This window comes from Hyperolius riggenbachi, chromosome 1, assembly GCF_040937935.1.
Source record: "Hyperolius riggenbachi isolate aHypRig1 chromosome 1, aHypRig1.pri, whole genome shotgun sequence".
NCBI lineage: Eukaryota > Metazoa > Chordata > Amphibia > Anura > Hyperoliidae > Hyperolius > Hyperolius riggenbachi.
Genome location: NC_090646.1, coordinates 434,764,345 through 434,787,790, shown reverse-complemented (window position 1 = coordinate 434,787,790; position 23,446 = coordinate 434,764,345). Strand labels below are relative to the sequence as shown.

The following is a 23,446-nucleotide window of genomic DNA, read 5'->3' as shown; positions in this document are numbered from 1 at the left end:
AGCCGGGTAGGAGCTGTCCGGAGTCCACTACTCGGGGGGGGGGTACTGTGAGAAAACGCGGAAACACCGCCGCATGCACTTCTGGCAAGGTGGCGGATTCCGCGTCCAGCGTGGCTACTGATGTGTGTGTTCACTCGTCTTTGCGTCTGCCCGAACACGGAGGAACCGCCGCATGCGCCAGCGGCATGGCGGCGGATTCCGCGTGCAGCACAGCGGGCATTTCACAGCAGGGGTCTGGTGTGGCTGGGAGCTGTAGTCCACATAGGTTTAGGTGGACGCGCGAGCGCGCTGAGAGGAAGAGCTTTATGCCAGTCAGTGGGGGATCAGCTGACCAGGCTGGTCAGCTGACGCCAGAAACAGTTTCCATTGGTCCAGCACTTGGGGGAGGCGCTGGAGAGCGCTGAACTATATATACTAGTGGCTGGGCATTTGCTGGTTGTCTGCCGTTGTGATCACTACGTGGTAGCACTCAGACCTTGTCTGTATCTGTGTTATTAGACCAGTTTCCAAAGGTGTTGATGGCCACGGATCTCACACCTTAGTCTAGGAATACTGGTATTATCTGTATTGTTAATTAGTCCAGTTTCCAAAGGTGTTGATGGCCAGGGATCTCACACCTTAGTCTAGGAATTCTGTATCATCGGGATTGTTCATATTATCTAGTCTAGTTCCTGGAGTGTGAGAATCTTGGAGCTCACACTCAAGTTTAGGCATTGTTGATTATCTGTTATGACTTTCTGCTTTCCTGACCATTCTCCTGATCTCTGATTTTGTACCTTTGTCTTTCTGATTCCCTGTTGCCAAAACTCGGCTAGTCCCTGGATTCTGTATCTGCCTACTGTCTCTGTACTTTATCTGTCCGTGTGTTAACGACCTGGCTTGTCCGACCTCGAGAACTATCTCTCCTGTTAGGAGATAGTTCACAGACCTGTCAGTGACACCCTTCTTTGTGTCACTCACGTTCTGTCCTTCCCACTCGCTGTCTGACTCCTCCCCCGGGAGAGTTCAGTCTACGGAAGGAACCAGTTGCCTAGCAGGATTTCTATCTGCTCTTGCACCCGCCATCAGGGTGTGCTTCTCAAAGTATTACTGTTGCACCAAAACACTCCTTGTCACTCAGGTGTCCAGAGGTTAGAAGATATATCTGATTGTCGGTGATACTGCAGATCATCAATAATCTGGTATATATTGGGCAGCACGGTGGCGTAGTGGTTAGCTCTCTCACCTTGCAGCGCTGGGGCCCTGGTTCGAATTCCAGCCAGGGCACTATCTGCAAAGAGTTTGTATGTTCTCTCCGTGTCTGCGTGGGTTTCCTCCAGGCACTCCGGTTTCCTCCCACATTCCCAAAAACATACGGATAAGTTAATTGGCTCCCCCTTAAAATTGGCCCTAGACTACAGTACTTACACTACATAATATAGACATATGGCAATGGTAGGGATTAGATTGTGAGCTCCTTTGAGGGACAGTTAGTGACAAGACAATATATATATATACACTGTACAGCGCTGCGTAATATGTCAGCGCTATATAAATACTAAATAATAATAATAATATATCTGCATTTTCGGTGATACTGCAGATCACCGATAATCAGATTCTCTCTGTGTTACACCGATCGTTACAGGTGGGAGGCTAGTGAGCAGCCCCCATGAAAATGAAATGCTTGCTGCTCCCTCAACAACCCACACCCTTATGGTGGCCATACATGGTACAATTTTTTCATACAATCTTACCATTTCTATGTAGTATTATGGTGGCCATACATGGTACAATTTTTTCATACAATCTTACCATTTCTATGTAGTATTAGGGAGGTTCAATTGATATATTTTTTTTTTTAAAAAGCGTCTCAGTTTAGTTTTACAATGTTTGCTTAAATCCTTGCAATGGAATGTTGCAGTCCTTTAGGAGTTTTTGTTTTCTTAAAGAATGTCAAGGTTGTTTTTTTTTGTTTGTTTTTTTATAATGATGATCTGCCTATTGTGCTCAGATTTTCCAACCAATTAGAATATAGATAGAAAAATCCAAAACGTTCAATTAACTTTGAATTTAGTTGAAAGAAAATCAATTTCATTTTACCCATTAGAGCATTTTTTCACATTCTTTTACAGGTATTTTGAAATCTGTGTTACAAATAGATTTAAATTATAATCTATTCATGTGTGTCCACCATAAAATAGTTTTCTGACTAGCAAACTACAACAATAATTGGCAGAATAAAGGGTTCTTGAGAATTACCAAATCCTTGAAGCTGCACACTTTGAGACTGGTTTACAGTGGTTATCGTGGAATAGGGAGCACTGGAAAACATGTCCTGGGCGTTTTAATCATTTATCTGCTAGTAGGTGTCAACATATTGCAACCTTACATGTAATACATTGGACCATAGTGAGGAATATAGAAATCCATCTAAAGTTTGTATTACAGAACAATGATGCACTGGGAGACATCTTGAGCTCATTTCAAGCTGAATTATCGCAAATACTTTCTGTTTTAAGAAAGAAAACTTGTTTTCTATTACAGAACAGGTAACTAGGTTATCATAGACCAGCTTATTAGTGCCATAGAACTCTCACCCTCTGTATTTGATCTTTTCCATAGGCAGGGAGATTGTGGCCTGCTCAGGAACCTGCACTATAGTATTGCTTGTTTACCATAGACTAATGTCAAATGGCACATCAAGATGCATTAGCCAACTAATGTTATTCTATGGGAGCAGTGGCGTCCCTACCATAGAGCGCAGGGGGGCGGGGCGCACCGGGTGACAGACACCCAGGGGGGTGTCGCCACGACCCCCCACAGCAGCACAGCAGGAGGGGGAAGCAGGGCTAGAAGGAGGGGCTGTGGAGGCAGCGGTGGGGAGGGGGGAAATATCCCCCCCTCCCTCACCTGGGACCTCTCCTTCTGCCTCTCTCTCCCCCTCCAAAAATTAGCGGCGACAAGTGCAGGGCGGCCGGAGGCGTATGGACAATTACTCACCTGATTTCCGCGTTCCAAGCGTGGAGCGCAGCGTCATGATGTTACAGGTCTCCGTCTTCAATGCCGCCCACTGTGCTTCCTGATTAGCGGAAGCACAGTGGGCGGCATTGGAGGCGGAGACCTGTAACGTCATGACGCTTGGATCGCGGAGATTAGGTGAGTAATTCTCTGTACGCCTCCGGCTGCCCCGCACTTGTAGCCGCTATGCTGGAGAGGGGAGAGAGAGGCAGAAGGAGGGGTCCCAGGTGAGGGACCCCTCCACAGCCCCTCCATCTAGCCCTGCTTCCCACTCATGGGGCACCTACATTGGGGGCAACTATACTAGCTTACTTGGGGCAACTATACTAGCCATACTGGGGGCAACTATACTAGCCATACTGGGGGCAACTATACTAGCTTACTGGGGGAAACTATACTAGCCATACTGGGGGCAACTATACTAGCCATACTGGGGGCAACTATACTAGCCATACTGGGGGCAACTATACCAGCCATACTTGGGGCACCTACACTGGGGGCAACTATACTAGCTTACTGGGGGCATCTATACTACCTTACTGGGGGCAACTATACTAGCCATACTGGGGGCAACTATACTAGCTTACTGGGGGCAACTATACTAGCCATACTGGGGGCAACATTACTAGCCATAATGGGGGCACCTACACTGGGGGCAACTATACTAGCTTACTGGGGGCATCTATACTACCTTACTGGGGGCAACTATACTACCTTACTGGGGGCAACTATACTAGCCATACTGGGGGCAACTATACTAGCCATACTGGGGGCAACTATACTAGCCATACTGGGGGAAACTATACTGGGGGCAACTATACTGGGGGCAACTATATAGCTATACTGGCTGGGGCAACTATACTAGCTATACTGGGGGCAGCTATCCTGGCTGGGGGCAACTATACTAGCTATACTGTCTGGGGGCAACTATACTAGCTATACTGTCTGGGGGCAACTATACTGGCTGGGGGCGACCATACTAGCTATACTGGGGCAACTATACTAACTTCATTGGGGGCAACTATACTAGCTATACTGTGGGCAACTGTACTAGCTATACTGGGGGCAACTATATTACCTACACTGAGGGCAACTATACTAGCTATATTGGGGGCAACTATACTGGGGCAATGGCAGCGCCATTCTCCAAGCACCCCTAAAGCACCCCCCAGTGTGAACTGACTTTCGGCGCCTAATAGACGCCGTGTCAGTTCACTGACAGCAGCAGCCCACAGCTGCGGCAGAGCAGGGCTACAGTAAAATGGCGTCTGAAGCCCTGCTCTGGAGACATTGAGTCTGCAGTGCAGGGCTTCAGGCGCCATTTTCCCATAGCACGCGCCGCAGGTTATAGCCACACCCACTTTTTTTTTTTTTGGGGGGGGGGGGTGTTTTAATACCCAGCACCGGGTGTCAAATGCCCTAGGTACGCCACTGTATGGGAGCCAGATTTGCTGCAGATAAAAGTGCTGCATATCTGTCCCAAGAAGTGCAAGCAGGGAAAATAGGCCTTATCCTTTCTAACTATAGAAAAGGACAGCTGTGGAGAGTGAGACATCTTGGACAGTACTGAACTAATCAATATTTTCAATGTCTCCCTTGATCGATGTTGTTTTAAAGCATTTTTACTCTCATCCTGCTTAGTTGCCTTTGTTGGCTTATTTGCCTTTTGTTGTCTGAGAAACAGTATCCAGTCTCCAGTCTCACAGAGACACTGAGCTCACAGAGATGGTTTATCAGACATTACCTTATATTTCTGCCTGAAGATGTATTTTTTTCCTGCAAAACAAGCAAATAGTTGGACACAATAAATAACATTGTTTTGTCTTAGAATGAGACTGTTTTGTGTCCTTCCTTGGAGGGAAGTCCACTACTACCTCCTTTTAAACAGTTTTTAGCACATTATACTTATTGGTGCATCTGTTTATCGATTTTAGCATTTTATTATCCAATTTAATCAATCATAAACAGCATTTCGAGATCACACAGAGTCTTTAAAGAGTAGCTAAACTCTTGCACAAGAGACCAGTAAAGCACAAAGAAATCCACCCTGTATGTATTTAGATTGAACAACCTGTCTAATTCTCCATTATCAGCAAGTAATCACAAGTGTAATCTGAGATGTTAGCTCTGTCAGAACTGTGCCAAGTTACATTGTGCTATTATGTAAACACAGGAGGTTAACTCTTTCTGTGCTCCCATGATACCATGACGTAGACAATGCATATTTATTGTAGGAGTTCTGTAAGCTGTAACAAATATATGTTTTCCTTTAAAGGTTATTGTGCTGTTGCTTATCCTTTAGAGCAGAGAGGAAGTTCTGAATAAAGGTCCGCTTTCAGTATAAACCTTTGTGTCTACATGAGAAGGTGGAACGTTTCTTGTGAACTACGGACTTCCACCTTCTTATTTAGACAAATTTTTTTTTTTTTTACTGAAATTCAGGAATTTTGGGAAATGTGGTGGGGAATCCATTATTCTTCCTGCTTTGGGTGATCACACCTGACTGATCCACCCATAAGCTGTATCTGGAAAGATAAAGAAGCAAGCTGCAGTGCCCATGAAATTCTTATTCTATGCAATACTTTCCCTCTGTACAATGTTTATATTTGCTTATCATCCTGGTTATTATTAAAATGTACTTTCAGTTTTGGGTTTATTTGAAATTTGAAGTGTGTCTGAGGTGACATGTGGCATGATGAGATAGACTTGTGTATGTACAAAGCCAAACACACAAATAACTAGGCTGTGTTCCTTTTTTTCTGCCTAAAAGAGTTAACATGTATGTATGCAAGTTGGCATCCAGTTGGAATATAGCATAACTCTAATTGATAATGATTTACAGTCATTAAACTTTTACCTATAAGACAACAGCTTCTGTGTGCAGGAGATAGAAAAAATAAAGGTCAGTAGTTCACATATTTTAGCTCTGTTATACTTGAAAGACTGTGTCTTTGAGCACAGACAATACAAAGTTAAATCTACTTTTTAAGATTTTAAACATAAAATAAAACAGTGGGATATCTAAACAAAAATGATTTTAGGAGTCGAAGAATAGATACAATTATAGGACCAGGCTATCGGGATCTAAATGCTCTCTATTGATTTCCAATGCAAGAAAATGTAGTGAATTAGGCCCATGGTGTCGCTTTCGTCTTAGTTACTGCTATGACTTTTCTTTCCTGATGACACATGTGAGGCCTCAACAGTGCAATGTTTCCCTTCATCTTATCTTCTGTTGCACTAGACCTGTGATGAAACAAATGCACAGAGCACATGTGACAAACGAGCAGGTGAAGCAGGTTTCTTGCGAAATATGTTTGAGGCCTATTTAGAATGTGTAATATTGCACATTATTGCTGTATATGAAGAACAGAATGCAAAGAGCCAGGCAAAACACAAAGCTTATAAAAGTGATTTTAACCAGTTTATAAAACTAAAAGCTCTGAATAGAGAGCAATTCAAAGCCACATTTATTGTCATTTTTCCTTTAAACCGGAAAATCAGCCCTAAATGGATAACTAATAACCATCTCTTATCTTACTTAAAAAATAAGTTATATTTGTGTCTGTCCATAAACATACTGACTATACAACTTTTCTTTGGCTCGTGGACACAAACACAAAAAAAGAAAAAACTTTTAAAATGACATTTTGATTTTTTTTGGCCAACTTTGACATTGTAGGTGAGTGGAAAAAATAAGTCGGTGTAATAGGCTACATTTGGAATACAACTTAGAAAGCATTTTCACCTGAATGGTTTCATCAGCTCTGCACAGCAGCAGCTCACAATGTCCCACTACAGCAGGCGGCATATAAATCCAGATGATATTTCTATCACTTTATTTTTCAGCCTTAGAAGTGAAACCGTAAATTCCAGCAATGCTTAAAAAATTAAGCTCTCTTTCAAAGGCTCAGTCAGATTGGAAGCTACTGCCAGCTTAATGGCCAGCAGTACGCTTTGCCCTGCTGACGTTTTCCGTCGGTCCAGTACATTCATCCAGAGGCTTAATGTTTTCTTTTACAGATACTGGATTGTGATTTGTGAAAATGGGTGCAAAGAATGCTGGAGCAAAGCCAATCAAGTTTCACCTGTTAAATGAAAAAGGATTTGGATTAATTGCTCTCAAGCCTGATACACACATCCAATATTTGGGCCACTTCAGATTGTTTCAGTTCAAGCGACAGTCTCACTTTGTTTTTCCAATCACAAACTGTTTTGGGAACCTCCACCACATCCCGAAGAACGTCACTCACCAAATTATTAGACCACCCACGTCTGTTAATGCCTTGGGGATATTAACAGGTCACCCCCGGGCCGGATTTACCATAAGACACTGTAGACACATGCCTACAGGTGACTGATGATAGAAAGGTGGCTCACTCCCCTCCTCGAGTACCTCCCTCCCTCCTTCAGTAGGGGTCACCTCTAGCTGCTTAATAGTGAGGGTACTTCAGGATACATAATACTAAGGGGCACCTGTAGCTACCTATGACGGCAAGAAAAGTAAGGGAGAAGTGACAGCTGGGCCAGCCAGCACACTTGCGGTGCTATTTGGTGGGGTTTGTAGGTTCATGGAGGGAAAAGTCTAGGGTGTCAGGACATCTGTGCCTATAGGCTTCTGTGAGGTAAATCCGGGCTTTCCCCCGACCATACACACCTAATCTTAAACCAAATGACACCTGATCTTCCTTGTACATAAGCTTCACACCAGGTTTTTTCCAAAGTCACAGTATAACGAACTCCAGCTTACAGCATCTCTTCTTTGTTTACACCTCAAATAAAAAGCCTCTCATAGCGTAACACTGATAAAACGTTAATATCTATAAAAAACCATTGCACTCATATGCTATGTTGCTTTAAAATGGTACAGAGTTTTTCCATGGGCTTGGAAAAAAGTTGATGCACACTTATGCTAATTCCGTATGCAATTCTGTATGCAGTTTGAAATTGAAACATTCAAATTCCGCTTTGGTAGAGTTTGATTGGTCCATTTTCAAGCTATATAATTTTCCATACAGATTTGCATAATCCTGCATCAACTTGGATTATTGGCATCTCACTGACAGACTATCTACTAGGAACACATATTGTTAGTATGGTATATTCCATAGTGCCTGTTAAGCAAAGTGAACCTGTGTCCTGTGAATTAAAGTAAACTTATTGAAACATTACACATATCCCAATATTGTGATTGTTCCATGTATGAGCTCAGTGCTATTTTTATTTGCTCTGCCCTTGCCCTTTTTTTCATATGTTTATAGAGAGACATTCTAGCCTGAGTCGTAAATCATTCCTTAATTTCCTCCCTGACTCAGCTGCTCCTATTGGCCAGCTCTCACATTTCTAGTCATGTGATACTGCTGTATTTAATGCAAGCTACTCCATGTTCACATGACGGGGTATTGATAAATAAACTAATGTGATGCAATGGCTAAGCTGCTGCTGTCTTCTTATACATACAATCGAGGTTATTTGTCACTTCTCTGTTTTCTGAAATTGTTAAAGGCCCATACACACGTCGGATTTTTCTGAACGACGGGTCGTTTGAACGTTCCGTCGTTCAGTCGTTCGCACGCGGAATCAGACGTGTGTACGGACTATCGTTCGCGTGATAAGACTGGTTTCCAGTCTTATCACCCGAACGATAGTCTGTACACACGTCGGATTTGACGTGCGAACGACTGAACGACGGAACGTTCAAACGACGGGTCGATCGCAAAAATCCGACGTGTGTATGGGCCTTAAGTCAGATAAACTTGTCTAATTAGTTGTTATCAGCAACTGTGAATAAACTGCAGAAAAGCTCTGCCAAGGCAGATCTCCATATTTTAAACACAAAGGCTTAACCCTTTCAGTACCTTCTGCAAAAGTGAAACCAAGACATTGTGGAACCAAGGATTTCCATTATTTTAATGGATATTTTTGAATTTCTTTTCCCATAAAGGTTATCATGCTGTGGCTTATCTTTTACAGCAGGTAGGAAGTTCTGTGTTTAGTTCCACTTTAAATAGCAATTTATTTCACTTCTATTGGTACTAGTATAGCTCTCCCTGTGGGAGATACAAAACTGCAACCCAAGCCCTTATGTATAGTATATTTGTGCTTGTTGTTCATAGCAAGCTGTCATATACCTTGTTTCATTTGCATATCAACCCAGTAAGTATAACAGTCGGAAGCAGGACATACACATCAGGATAATCAGCAGTCACTGTCAAATACACCAAGGGAACCAAATGCTTTAGATAGACGTCCTGCGCTCACCAGAGATGTAAAACATAAATTATAAATGCTACAGGCTAAAAAAGAGAAAGCAGACAATCTGCAACCCTCAATTATTACTCATTCCAGCTTTACACACATTTAAATGGGTACCTGAACAGCTCTGGATAACTTAACAAATTTTGTTTAAGTTTTTTTAAGATTCTTTATTTCCAATTTCAAATATCTGGCAGACTGTGATCAAATTTGCAAAAGACTGCTATTGTTTACATTATTAGGGATACTGTCTGCTAGTTGTGAAATCCTTTGATGTTTACTAATCCAAGGAATGTGGTGTATTTTACATCCTACCATTTCTTTTTCCAGTGAGACCTGCCTTGTGTATGCCCTACCCATGCCAGTATATGAGTGATTCACATGAGTATTGCTGCATCATGGGATAATCTGGGGCTAGGTACCGCCATGCCACCTTAGTCCTTAGAGGTAGTTTGTAAAGCTAGATTCAATCTGGGTTTGGGTTAAGAAAACCATATCAATTTTGAAGATTCATGGGTTAGCTGCTTGAAAAAAAAAAGGTGTGAATCATTAGAGGCAACATTTGAATGATTTCCGCATTAATGCCATTTTAATGATGCTGATAGTACCAAATATAATGAGGTAAATCCCATGAGCTCAAGTCTTTTTTAAGTCTTTCAAGGCCTACTTAAAAGTTCCGCGAGAAGAGATTTTTAGGGTTAAAGAGTTGTATGTACTCCTAAGTATTTTGATGCCATTTAAAAGGGAAGTTTGTGATGGAGCAGACTGTGCATGCAGATAGGCACCCAGTATAACAAAATAGAACTTCTAACTGAAGAAAAACATGCAGATATATATTAATACGCCACCATCAGGACATGCAGTTTACCTAGAACAGAGAGGAATATATAGAATACAGGAAATAACAATCTCATAAAGATCATCAAACTTTACACACACACAACTTTACACACACAACTTTACACACACACACACACACACACACACACACACACACACACACACACACACACACACACACACACACACACACACACACACACACACACACCTACCTTGTGGTTGTTTTACTATACTGCAGTTTAAGGTAATAATGTTAAATCTCTAACAGTTTGCTTGTAATTGTGCATTCAGATTATGAGAGACTCGAGAGTCAGCTTCCTAGGCCCTTACTTTTATCATAATTGATTTCCATACTAAAAAGGAGACCATATTTCTGGAATACTAAAAAAAAAATCTTCTCCAGGATAAAATATATATCTATTTTGTTTCTGTTAGCTACTATTTCTGCTTTGTCGATTGTCCATCACAGTAGCTGTGCTCTGCACTGAACCCTGCTCTAACCAAAAATTACTACACTGCTAATTAGAGCTAATAATGATCAGAAATTGATCACTTTGGTTCAGTTAGTCAGCTGAAAGATCTATAATATAATTTTAGACATTTCTGAGTTTATATATCACAAGCTACCAGAGAATACTATTTCTTCAATACAGCACAGGTCCAAGCCCTATTCCATAAACCCACATCAATCCCTGCCATGGACCAATGAGTAGGGATGCTGATTCGGATTCCGCGGAATTGAAGTTTCCCAATTTTCGATCGGAACTCCGCATTTCCTATTGGAATTCAGACATCGGAAATCTGAATTATGCAGAAATTCAGCAACTCGCTAATTTTAGCCCAATCATGGTACTCACAAGCATTGGACGAATCAGAGAATTTTTCTGCAACAATCAGATCACTGCGAAAATTTTAGACCAGCCACAAGTTGATTTTCTGTTTTTCAATTTACATTTTTCTGATTTCCATTTTCCGAATTTTTTTTTATTTTTTTGCATTCTCTGATGCAAATATGACTATTAAAATACTCTATGAACATAGCAAATCAGAAAAATGGAAAATCGGAAATTGGAAAAATGGGGAATCAGAAAAATGGAGAATCGGAAATTCGGAAAACCGGAAATTGGCATTGGCGGAAATCGGTATTTCCACGGAATTAGAAATGTGCACTTCTAACCATCCCTACTGATTAAAGGGACTCCGAGCTCAAAATAAGAACGAAATCGGTACCCATCTGGCTCTTCTCCCAGGCCTTCGCTCAGAAATGGCTCCCCGGCGGTTCCCGGCGACACTGGGCCCAAATGTCGGGCTCCTCTTCCTGAAATGTCACTTCTGACGTCACCACGCTGGCCGGCGTAATGCGAGGTGGCTGGCATAGTGACGTCAGACGTGACGTTTCAGGAAGAGGAGCCCAACACTCGGGCCCAGTGTCGCCGGGAGCCACCGGGGAGCCATTTCTGAGCGAATGCCGAGGAAGAAGAGCCAAATGGACGCCATGGGACCTCCCGACCTACACTGGGCTGCAGAAAGCTCCAGGTGAGTACCGATTTCGTTTTTATTTTGAGCTCGGAGTCTCTTTAAGGACCAGAAAGTCTTTCTTTCTCTGTAAAATGTATAAGCTATAGGCTTTGTATACACCAGCGGTTCTGGATGTGAGCCTGCCTTCATGGTCAAAACAAAATCATTTCCATATTTAGGAGTGGTGCATCATGAGAAATCAAAGTTGCTTGCTTACAGCGGAATTATTGCAAATACCTTCTATTTTTAGAAGGCAAATCATACTCAGGTTTGCTTTTAGAAGGAGAGCCTTTTGGTCTCTTTTAGTCCCTTATACTTTCCTAGTGTCTGTGGGTCACCATGAGCTCACTGGGTATCCTTCAGTGCATAAGAGTTTCCAGGGATTGGGAATGTGCAGAGTGTTAAGTCACGTAACTACTAACATGGCTGTAAGGGCCAGTGTACACCAAAAAGCGCTAACATAATCGCAAACACTCAGTGCTTTTTGAAGTGATTTTTTTAGGCAATTCTCTAGGCATGTGGATTTTTGGAGGGTTTTGGTGTAGCATTTTTATTTTCTGTTACAGCAGAGTTGTAACTGAACAACTTCTATAACAAAAATGCTTGGAAAATCGCTCTGATCTAGCGCTTTTCAGATCGATTTTCCACTTTCCTATACTTAACATTGAGGCTGAATCGCCTCAGAAATCAGCAGAAATGCTGCAGGACCGGCGTTTGCGTTTGGGAGAAAATGGCATTGCTCTGCTGTTATCCATCCCATTCAAATACATTAGCCAAGTGCTTTTCAAAGCAGCATTTTTAAAAGCGCCCAGAAGCACTCTTGGAGCTCGATTCATAAAGCCGTGATAAATGCTATAACAGCCGTGATAAGCTCAGCGCGCGAATTAGTGCGCATACAGGTTTGCGCGCATAATAGTAAAGGTTTGCGTGCCTTAACTTTCCCATTCACATGCTAACATATGGATTAGCGTGTGAACGGTGAAAGTTAATGTGCGCAAACCTTTACTGTTACGCACGCAAACCTGTATGCGCGCTAAGCTGATCACCGTGCTAGCATTAATCGCGCCTTTGTGAATCGAGCTCCAGGTGTGCACCAGCCCTCAGAGAGGCTGTTGGGCTGTGGGGCAGGTGATTACTCTTACCCAGCATGTTTCAGTTTAAAACCCTTTAACAGCAAGAGCGAGGTAGTGTGCAAAAAGGATTATATCAGTATAATTTTATTTGGCTACATAAGTTCTCACATACAAGGAATTTGACTTGGCAGATGCTTAGAGGACACAGACAATATGATACAGGGACAGACAGTATATATAATTACAAATCGAGGACAATATAGGAGCTAAAATAATTGAAAAACAGGATGAAGTATTCATTTTCCATTTCCAGTTCTGTTTGTTTCCTAGCTGAATAAGTCCTAGCTGAATTAGGGTGGATCTGCATTAAGCAGAGCTACTGAAACTTCTTCTTGTGTCTGGTAATTTTTGTAAAAACTGACCGGTATCTCACTCTGGAAGAATGTTGAAAGATAAAGTAGGCATGGTGAGAGTGGTCAGAGGCAAAGGGCCTGATTCACTAACCAGCGCTAAGCTGGTTAGTGTGCCCTAATAGCTAGTGGGCGCAAAACACGGAGTTAAGTGGTTTGCGGTCATACATCGCGCACAGCCCAGCGGGTGCGATATTATCGTCTCACCCCGCACTATTAACGGTTGCGCGTGCACTACGCCGGGCTGTGCGCGATGTAGCTTTATGCGGCTATTACTGCCCGCAAAGCTACTTTTTAGGCACTAAGTAGCTTTTCACTCCGGCACTATCAATTAGAGCCGATTAGTGAATCAAACCCAAATTTGGTTGTTCTCTTTCTACACCTGCTATAGTAAAGATCCTGTAAGGAAAGTAAGCTGAAGCCAATCAATTTTTCTGCTGATCAGATGATAGGCTGCAGTCTCTCCTTCTCTCTTACAGAGCAGCATGAGCCAAACCAGACAAATATTAATGATGTGAGGTGGATTCAATGATTGCAGTGAAAAACTGCACCATTGCTTACTATGACAGGCCAAACTATTTCATTTGCCATAGGTGGTAAATCCTCTGTTGGGCTTTCTTTATGATGGCAACAATGTTTATTTCCATTTTAAAGCGGTATAAAACTCTGACATAATATTCAATAAAAACATGTTTCCCTACTTTTTGTATGCCATACGGATATCATATTTGCTTTTGTGCATAGGTATTATTATTCATTTAGAAATTACAAGTTACCAAAGTACATTTCGGATTCAGCTCCGAATACACTCGTGATTGTGGTCCAAATCTCGTGATTAAAACCGCCAAAACCTGATGACTTTAGCGGTTAATAGCAAAGCCCCCTTACATGATATAAACCCCAAATGTGCCAGATATGTTAAGTAGAACAGTGGGAACAAGGGGAACATTTTTTTTTTCAAACAGACCTTACAGTTTTTGAGAAAATAGATTTTAAGATGTCAAAGGAAAATAGTATACATTTAAATGCGGTAAATGACAGTTAATGTATTTACCGCATTTACATGTATACTTTTTTCCTTTGAAACTTTCAAATCGATTTTCTCAAAAACTATAAGGTCTTTTTGAAAAAAAATTCCTCTTGTTCCAACTGTTCTACTTAACATATTCTGCAAATTTGGTGCTTCTAGCAAGTAAGGGGGCTTTGCTATTAACCGCTAGTTTAATAGCGGCGGTTTTTGACAGTTTTTAATCATGAATACTTTTTTCATTTGAAACTTTCAAATCGTTTTTCTCAGAAAACTTTTTTTAAATTGTAGCCACTGATCACCTTTATAATCCATGCAATTTTGGTGATTGTAGCATGTATGGGGGCTTTGCTATTTACATTAAAGTCAAATCCGTGATCACGGATTCTACATGTAATCACGGATAAAATCGAAGTCGAATCCGGAACTCCGATTCAAATCCGGATCACAATCACAGCATATACAGATTTCGAGTCTGCCATTGCCGGATTTACTCGAATTTGTGATTGGGGGTATCCGAGCAACACTACCCACTACATGCCTACATGCAGACTAATCCCAATTTCATATAAGACCAACTACTGTTGTGCCATCTGAAAATTTCAGAACCTTAAAGAGGAACTCCAGTGAAAATAATGTAATTAAAAAAGGCCTTAATTTTTACAATAATTATGTATAAATGATTTAGTCAGTGTTTGCTCATTGTAAAATCTTTCCTCTCCCAGATTCACATTCTGACATGTATTACATGGTGACATTGTTACTGTGGGCAGGTTATGTAGCTGTTTCTAGCTGTTCTGGCTGTTACAGACAGCTGTAAACAGCTATTTCCTGTCTGTGAACATTGTTACATTGTGGCAGTTTGCCTAGAGTACCGCGGTCCCAGAGCTTCTTGTGGGAGTAGTTTTTCACCACAATATCAGTCATACAGCGCCCCCTGATGGTCTGTTTGTGAAATGCAATAGATTTGTCATGTAAAAGGGAGTATCAGCTACTGATTGGGATAAAGTTAAATTCTTGGTCGGAGTTTCTCTTTAAAGCTCAATACTCCCCTGACGATGGATTGAGAACCCCACAGCGACTCTTTCCAGTGAACGTGGTTATCTGTTCTTACCTACAGGAACACGCAATGGCACACGATGGGTGCGAACAAGAGTTTAAACGATTGCGGCACTTTGGGCGGGCATTGCTAAAGCATTGCAAAGCATTGATGCCTAATCGCTCACTTGTACCCACCTCACAAGTCACTCAAAAAATCACCGGTCATTGGAAGAATCATGCCAAGAATCATGAGGTGGGTAAAAGCCTTCAGCAGGGGCGTAGCAATAGGGGGTGCAGCGGTAGCGACCGCATCGGGGCCCTTGGGCCAGAGGGGCCCCGAAGGGCCCTCCCTCAACTACAGTATTAGCTTTCTATTGGTCCTGTGCTCATAATAATCACTTCTATAGATACTTTGAATAGTGGTAATCATTAACAAACTGTTTCCCATCCCCTTCTTGCACCTCTGACACTGTAGTTGCCATTGGCAGGTTTTGGTGCACCGTATCAATTGTTATGTATAGAGTGCTTGGGGGGGGCCCATTGTAAAACTTGCATCGGGGCCCACAGCTCCTTAGCTACGCCACTGGCCTTCAGAGAAGTATCTGACGATATGCAGTGATTGGTGGATATGCTGGAGGGAGATGGAGACTGTGAACTATTAAAAATATGGGTTCAGGTGCATCACTTGCCCTTGAGCTCACCTTGCCTGTACTGACTCTGAGGTCTTGGTTTCTTCTCCATCTCATAATACACAGCAAGTTTGGAATATGCATCATCCTTCTTGCTGTGTTTCATCTTCACACCCATACTCTCTCCTTGGAGCAATCGGTCAGTATGTCCAGCCTTAGTCTTCTCTCAGTGTGACTGTGCTTCCATCAGGACATACAATTTTAAACAACACACAGAGCAGCTATATTTACATGCATAACAAAGCAAAACATGTCAGTGAATTTGAGACAGTCATAAGAACCAGTGCCAAAACTGTTCACTCTTCAGCTTATTTTTACATCAGGTGACATTGTACATTTTCCTCAGTGTAGTCAGATTTAAATACATTTTTCAGTGTTAACAAAATTGTGATGACACCCTTGTCAGGAGTTTGAAATGCTGTCTGCCACATGCAATCAAAAGTAGATAGAGACATGTCAAAAATTAAAGCAAATATGGCTGTGAGCTCCTTTAAAATAGTGACTGTCATTCAAACCCATGCAGACAGAGGTGACAGATGAGATCACTCCCACATGCTCGCTGGTAAAACATATAGTTAGCAGGGACAGAGTAGTCTGACATCCTCATACGCTTAACAGACTCAGCAAGACAAACAGCTCAACAGTAAGATTAGCACGTCTTTGATATAATGACTTTAATTACAATGATAAGTTACAAAGCTATTAAGAAAGTGTAATGTTATTACTATCAGTAGTACTTAGTAGTATTTTATCACCTTCTTTTTTGTTAGTGAAACGTAAACCTGCATAAAAAAACAAGTGAATAATGATGATGATGATGATGATGATGATGATAATGATGATGATTATTATTAATATTATTCCATAATGTATCAGATGTGCTTGTTGATCCATTTCCTCTAGCAAAATTAGATTTCTCACTATTATAATTAGATTCTTGTTAAATATCCTGCATCACGGCTTATTGCTATAACATGTATGTGTGCATATATGAACTTTAATTATAGAACTCATAATTTACCTTTCGCTCTGTTGACAACAGTAAGATTTACCCTCAGTGGAAAATAATTAGAACGTAGTGTTTCAATGGCAGGCAGCACACAGTTTGGCAATTTAAATATACGCACTTTGCTATTGTAACATTTTCTTTTTTTTTACATTTCTAATGTAATAAGAAAGCATGGGCTTCAATTAAAATGGTTTGGTACACATGAGGTTTTTTTTTTCTTTGTTTGCTGTTGTTGTTTTTTGTAATTTTACCAAATTATACATTTTAAAACCATTTGGAATGAATATCTCAACTAGGAAATATTATCACAGGTGTGTGTTTGCATGTGTACGCGTTGTGAGTGTTTGGATCATTAATTTCATGGTAAGTGTTTGAAGTAGTTGATAACCTCACAAAATGGTTATGTCCCCCTTACTTTTTACATATACATTTACTTAGAAATGAAAATACAGTACGTCCAAATGGCATGCCTATTTGTCCATCTTGATTAAACATCTGGTATATGTCATGTTTGTGTTCATCAAGAGAAATATTCAAAAAGCCTATTTTTCTAAAGCTACCTACATATTTTAAACTAATTTCATGCACAAAGATTGGGTATCTCAATCCCTTAACAGACAGTTCGGGGCCAAGTTCTGTACAAACCTGTTGCTAACCTGTAGTCTATTGATTCTATGGGGGTGATAGAGGGGAGATATTTGTCAAAAATAACCTGTTTCTTCCTTGCCAAGCACCCTTTTCCCAAAGATAAGGAAATTGGACTTTTCCCACCTATGATGTCCTGAAGGAGATGGAGGTAATAGATATGGGGGGTTATGGTGCTATCTGACTAGCTCCTCAATAAGTGGGCGAACTAATAGCCACCCTTACTTATGGAAATAGGTTTTCTTACCACTAACATATTTGCCATGAAAGGTTACATAGGGCACATGCACATCATTAAAAAGTTTAATGATACAAAATATGCATTTCTAAATTTGAAAGCCTGAATCCAGACTTGCAACTTTATCTATTTTCAAAATTATAATGAGATCCCCTGGAATTTGCTCACTGCAGGAGGCTACATTGGCATTTAAAAGTAGATCCTCATGAACCTACAGAAATACCCTCACAGTAAAAGTGTGCTTTGCCCCTATTGTGTTTTCAAGATGCCTGCTGGACAACATGGATTCTTTACATGCTCAGCATAAGCAATATGGGAACATTGGTTTCTGTGCCCTGGGTGAATGACATGAGCTTTTGAACTTATTATGGTCAGATTCAAGGGCAATTCTCAGCATCGCCCCCGTTTGTTTGTAATTTCAGCCACATTTATATATATCTATGGATGCTTTGCATGCGCCATTTTGATAACTTAATGTATTGCTGTACATAATATGCTGCTTTATTAAAATATATGGCTTTGAAATACTTCAAATCATTGAAAATCACTTTAGAAACAATTGCTAATCTTAAATGAATACTGTAGGGGGGTCGGGGGGAAATGAGTTGAACTTACCCGGGGCTTCAAATGGTCCCCCGCAGACATCCTGTGCCCTTGCAGCCACTCACCGATACTCCGGCCCCGCCTCTGGTTCATTTCTGTAATTTCAGACTTTAAAGTCCGAAAACCACTGCACCTACGTTGCCGTGTCCTCGCTCCCGCTGATGCCACCAGGAGCGTACTGTGCAGGCCCAGTATGGTCTGTGTCTGCGCAGTACGCTCCTGGTGACATCAGCGGGAGCGAGGACACGGCAATGTAGGTGCAGTGGTTTTCAGACTTTAAAGTCTGAAATTACAGAAGTGAACCAAAGGCGGGGCCGGAGTATTGGTAAGTGGCTGTGCGGGCACAGGATGTCTGCGGGGGACCATTAGAAACCCCGGGTAATTTCAGCTCATTTTTCCCCGACCCTCTACAGTATTCCTTTAAACCATATTTCTTTGTAAACCAATATTTTAGTACTTCTTACTGGAAAATAATGATTTCAGCTTCATCCTGCGGCCTCTTTTCACAGTGCCTCTATTTCTTGCATGTGGCCCTAGGAGAGGGAGGGAGGCAATTGGAGAGGAAAAGGAGTTTGCCACCCCCCACGCATCCCTTCCTAAATTGTGGCCAAAGCCTTGATCTCCTTTAGGCCAAATAGTTCTCAAGGTGAGTTTGTAAAAACTGTAACCCCCCCCCCCCCCCAGAAGACCCATACACACTGATGCGATGCAGTAGCCAGAGGTGCCCCTCCAATATTAGGTATCTCCCTATCGTCGGTAGCCAGAGAGGGCATGAACAGTATTAGGTAGCCAGAGTGTGCTCCAAGTATGGTATAGCTAGCCTGAGACCCAGTAAAGGTAGCCAGATAACACCCCCCCCCCAGTATAGGCAATCAGATGTCCCACCTATGTATAGGTAGCCAGATGATTCCCTCAGCATAGGCAGTCAGATGACCACCCAGTATAAGTAGCTACATGGCACTCCCCTCAGTATAGGTAGACAGATGTCCCCTCATCCCCAGGATAAGAAGTGGCCAGATGTCCCCTCATTATAGGTAGCCAGAAGACCCCCAGGTATACGTAGCCAGATAGCGCCCCAAGCCCCCAGTATAAATATCCCAATGCCCCCTGTGTGGGCAGTCAGATGACCCCTCCCCCCAATATAGGTAGCCAGTTCCCTCCCCAAACTTATAGATAGCCACATGACCCCCTAGTTTAGGTGGCCAAATTAACCTCTTTAGTATAAGAAGCCAGATGATGACCCCTTCCTTGTGTAAGTGGCCAGATGACCCCCTCCCACCTTCACCAGTATGGGTTGCCAGGTGAACCCTCTTTACAGGTAGCAAGGCTGGGCCGAGGCAGAGGTGAGAGACGCTCCAGCCTCAGGGCGCAGTGTAAGAGGGGGCGCACATCTCACTCAGCTATTATTCCCCTATTGTGTTTAAAGCAGAAAGAAATAAGAAAAGGGGATTCAGGGCTGTGACTGCTAGCCAGATAACTAGAGATTAAGGTGTTCCGGAGGTTGGGGACCCTGGGGCACCTCTTACTCTAATAGCAATCAGTGTGTGATGGCTGGATGCTAGGGATGGGGGGCACACTTTGGTGTCTCAGCCTTGAGTGATGGAGGACCCTGTCCCGGCTCTGACAGGTAGCCATATGACCACCAAGTTTAGGTAGCCAAATGACCCCCACAGTATAGGGGCCAGAGAGGGTGCCCACATCCACATGCTTGCACAGTAGAAGGGATCTGGAGGAGGATCTGCATTTTACTAGGCACCCCCTATGGTGCGAGTGCCATCTGCCATTACTTGCACTGATATCCCCCAAAGGTGTGCCAAGGTCGTCAAATGATCTGGCATTCCAGTTCTTTACACACACCTGAACCTAGTTGCAGCTTTTAAATAGGGTAGAGAACAGAGTGTAGGCTACAGAAACTGAGGGACAATGAAGATGGGGACTGAAAAAAAAAACACAGATAATGCCACATACATTTTTTTCCCAGTTCAGGTGTCCTTTCAGTGATAATCGGCAGCCAAGTCCACTGTTCTTCACCTTACTTATGAATGGAAGCCACTTGGTGCCGTTGTCCCTCCTCTTTTCTTCGTAGTTACAGAACATGTTGCTTCTCACATTCCAAGACCTTAGCCGTCCAGTCTCATAATTCTATTTCCATCCTGTTATAAAAACAAAGAAGACTAAGACAAACTATATGTCCATCTAGTGAGCCACCAACACAGACTATGTGAGAGGACATAATGTTCACTGAGCTGAGGTGGCTTCATGTTCCAGCATCTGACTGGTTTGTCTTCAAGCCAGGTCAACAGTGCTTAGATGTTGCTCTCTCATTTGTGACTGCAGGAGGCTGTCTCTAAATGATTCTCCAATCTTCAGAAGCAGCAAGGCAGCCTGTCATCCTTCAGACATGGAGAGGGGCAGTGCTGCCCCTCACATTGACATGCAGAAATAGAGATCCTGCTTCCTCACCCCCACCATCTGATGCTGCCCTGTGAGACCTCACCGGTCACACATGGATATGCATGGTCCTGAGACTTGTGCCTGGAGTGGGACTTTAACATATAGAAAAGGCAGTTTAAGTTGTGATTTCCTTATTTTTTAATGGATGTGAAGATTTACATGCATAATTAACATAATTCCCTGGAAATATCTGCCTCCGTTATATTTTTAGCTATGTGATTGTCCTAAGGTGGCAACTATTTAACACATCATAATAAAATATGAATTCATTAGTTCTTGATAATTTAATATGAAATACTATGTCTCTCAGGGGTTTCAATAAATGGGTCAGATATTTGTCTCTGTAGCTCAGAAAATTAAGCAGAAAGAATGTGCAGGCACATTTTTAAAGTTTGTTCTCTCTGTGAATTAGCCCAATTTTGTAGAATTGCTGTGTACTCACCAGGAGAAAGAATTTCACAACGTAATTTGCAACTATGATGCAAAATCATAATGCGGCATTTCAGAAAAAAATCATTATTATGTTTGTAACCTAAATCAGGAACCATAATTTTGCAATTAGGCGTAATTTCGCAAAATTTTCTGCCGACTTTAGCAGTTAATAGCAAAGCCCCCATACATGCTATCATCACCAAAATGACTGCATATGTTAACCACTTGATGACCGAGTTTCGCCGACGGGCGTGGCTATGGCGGCAGCCCCAGGACCGCCTAACGCCAATCGGTGTAAGGTCCTTGGGGGTGTAATTTGGGGGCAGTCGCACGTGCCGATGCGTGAGCATCCCAGCTATGATGACGGAGCTCTGCTCCGCCTTCAGTCTCCCAGCAGCAGGGCCGGGCCGAGGCAGAGGCGAGAGAGGCTCCAGCCTCAGGACGCAGTGTAGGAGGGGTGCACAATTCACTCAGCTATCATTCCCCTATTGTGTTTGAAGCAGAGAGAAATAAGAAAAGGGGATACATGGCAGATACTGCAAGGCAGATAACTAGAGATTAAGGTGTTCAGGTCCCTGGGGCCCCTTTTAGTCTAATAGCAATCAGTGTGCAAAGGCTGGGGTGGGATGGAGGCGCGCACTTTGGTGTCTCAGCCATGGGTGCAGAAGGACCTAGTCCTGGCTCTGCCCAGCAGTGACTGTTAGACGGTGACGCTGTCTTTAGGGGGTTTAACACTGGGGTCCTCAGGAGGTTAATGGGAACAGTGGAAACAGGTAAAAAAATTAAAACATTTTTTTGAAGAGACCTTCAAAAAGGGTGAGTATCCTTTCTGGAAATGGGTGGAGAGGTACCCCTTACCCATTTCCACAAAGGTTTAAAGTTAAATAAAAACATAACAATGAAAACCATAAATACTAACCTTTAATTAATCATCCCATGCCAAAATTATTTGAAGTAATCTCAAACCAATATCTTCTAGGGCTGATACAGCTCCTTGAATACCTTGTACCTTCTTGTCTGTCTCTTTATTTATCCATTGTTCAGCGCTGCATAATATGTTGCCACTTTATAAATAAATGCAATAAATAATAAATAACAAAAGATCACAACCCCTAGCCCATCTGATAATGGTAGGCAATTTGAGGCAAGCAAACTACTGATTAACTGGCCTTATAAGAAATAATGGCTTGAAGATTTGGCCAGTCACTGTCTTTGTTTCTATGTGGCTGGCAAGGCAGAGGTTTGTGCTTCTAAAAAGGCCAATAATCATTGCCTGAGATGCCTTTTGACTGAATTTAATAACGTCTGATAAAGTAAAAGACAAGTGTACATTTGCTTTTTTTCTATTACTCTCAAAATCTTCAAAAGATAAGCAATGATAATAGGCTTGCAACAATTGACTTGATTATGAAAAACAATTTAAGGTGCCCATGCCCATACATCAGATGATGTATGGGCAGATCAGCCAAGAGACAGATCTCTCTGTGATTAGAGAGAAATCTGTTGCCTGCCCGTACACTGTAGGCTGATTCCCTATCGATTTCAGTATCAAATCTCTCAGGTCAGGAATCGGCTTTGTTAAGCCGCATCCGCCACTTTGCTGCCCCTAGCACTGCCCCCAATGTAAAATATTCCCCCTCCCCCATGCCCCGTGCAGTGTACTTTACCTGTCTCCATCCACATGCACGTACCCCACGTGGGTGCTGGGATAACGTGGCAACCTAAGTATACACTGGGACTATGTATGTGGACTGAGACAAGCATGGAGCAAGTGGCGGACACCAACAGGTAAAGCATACTGCATGGTGCATTTTACACTAGAGGGGACTGCAATGTGGGTTCCGTCCTGTTTGTCAATTGTCCCAATATCGTAGGTCATTACCGCTGCACACCTGATCAAGCATGTCGTCCCTACATCTTGCAGCATGTTCAATCGATGCATGCAACCAATTTAATTGATTGAGCATGTTCTCGAGGGCAACGATTTTCATCTGATTATAGTAATCAAATCAGATGACCAACTTGCCTGATGTATGGCCACCTTTACTTCAGATGTTCTGCTAGAGAGCTGTGCTGTTGACACATGTCATGCTTATTGTTTAGAGAAAAAAAATCCCATTATCAACAACAGAGCTCTCGCTTTCTGTTGGGTAGAAGTTCCAGCTCAGTTTTTGTTTTTGTATTTTGATGGAATGAAGTAGCATCAAGA

The 23,446-nt window shown here is 42.3% G+C and overlaps 1 protein-coding gene across 1 annotated transcript in view; it reads left to right on the top strand.

Annotated features, from left to right (window-relative positions):
* Positions 1-15,382: 15,382 nt before the first annotated feature.
* Positions 15,383-23,446, top strand: part of LOC137553122 (protein FAM240B-like) — a 79,040-nt gene continuing 70,976 nt past the window's right edge. Inside the window, exon 1 of the mRNA XM_068271432.1 lies at positions 15,383-15,420. The gene's annotated coding sequence lies outside the window, so the exon portion shown is untranslated. The remainder of the gene's footprint in view (positions 15,421-23,446) is intronic.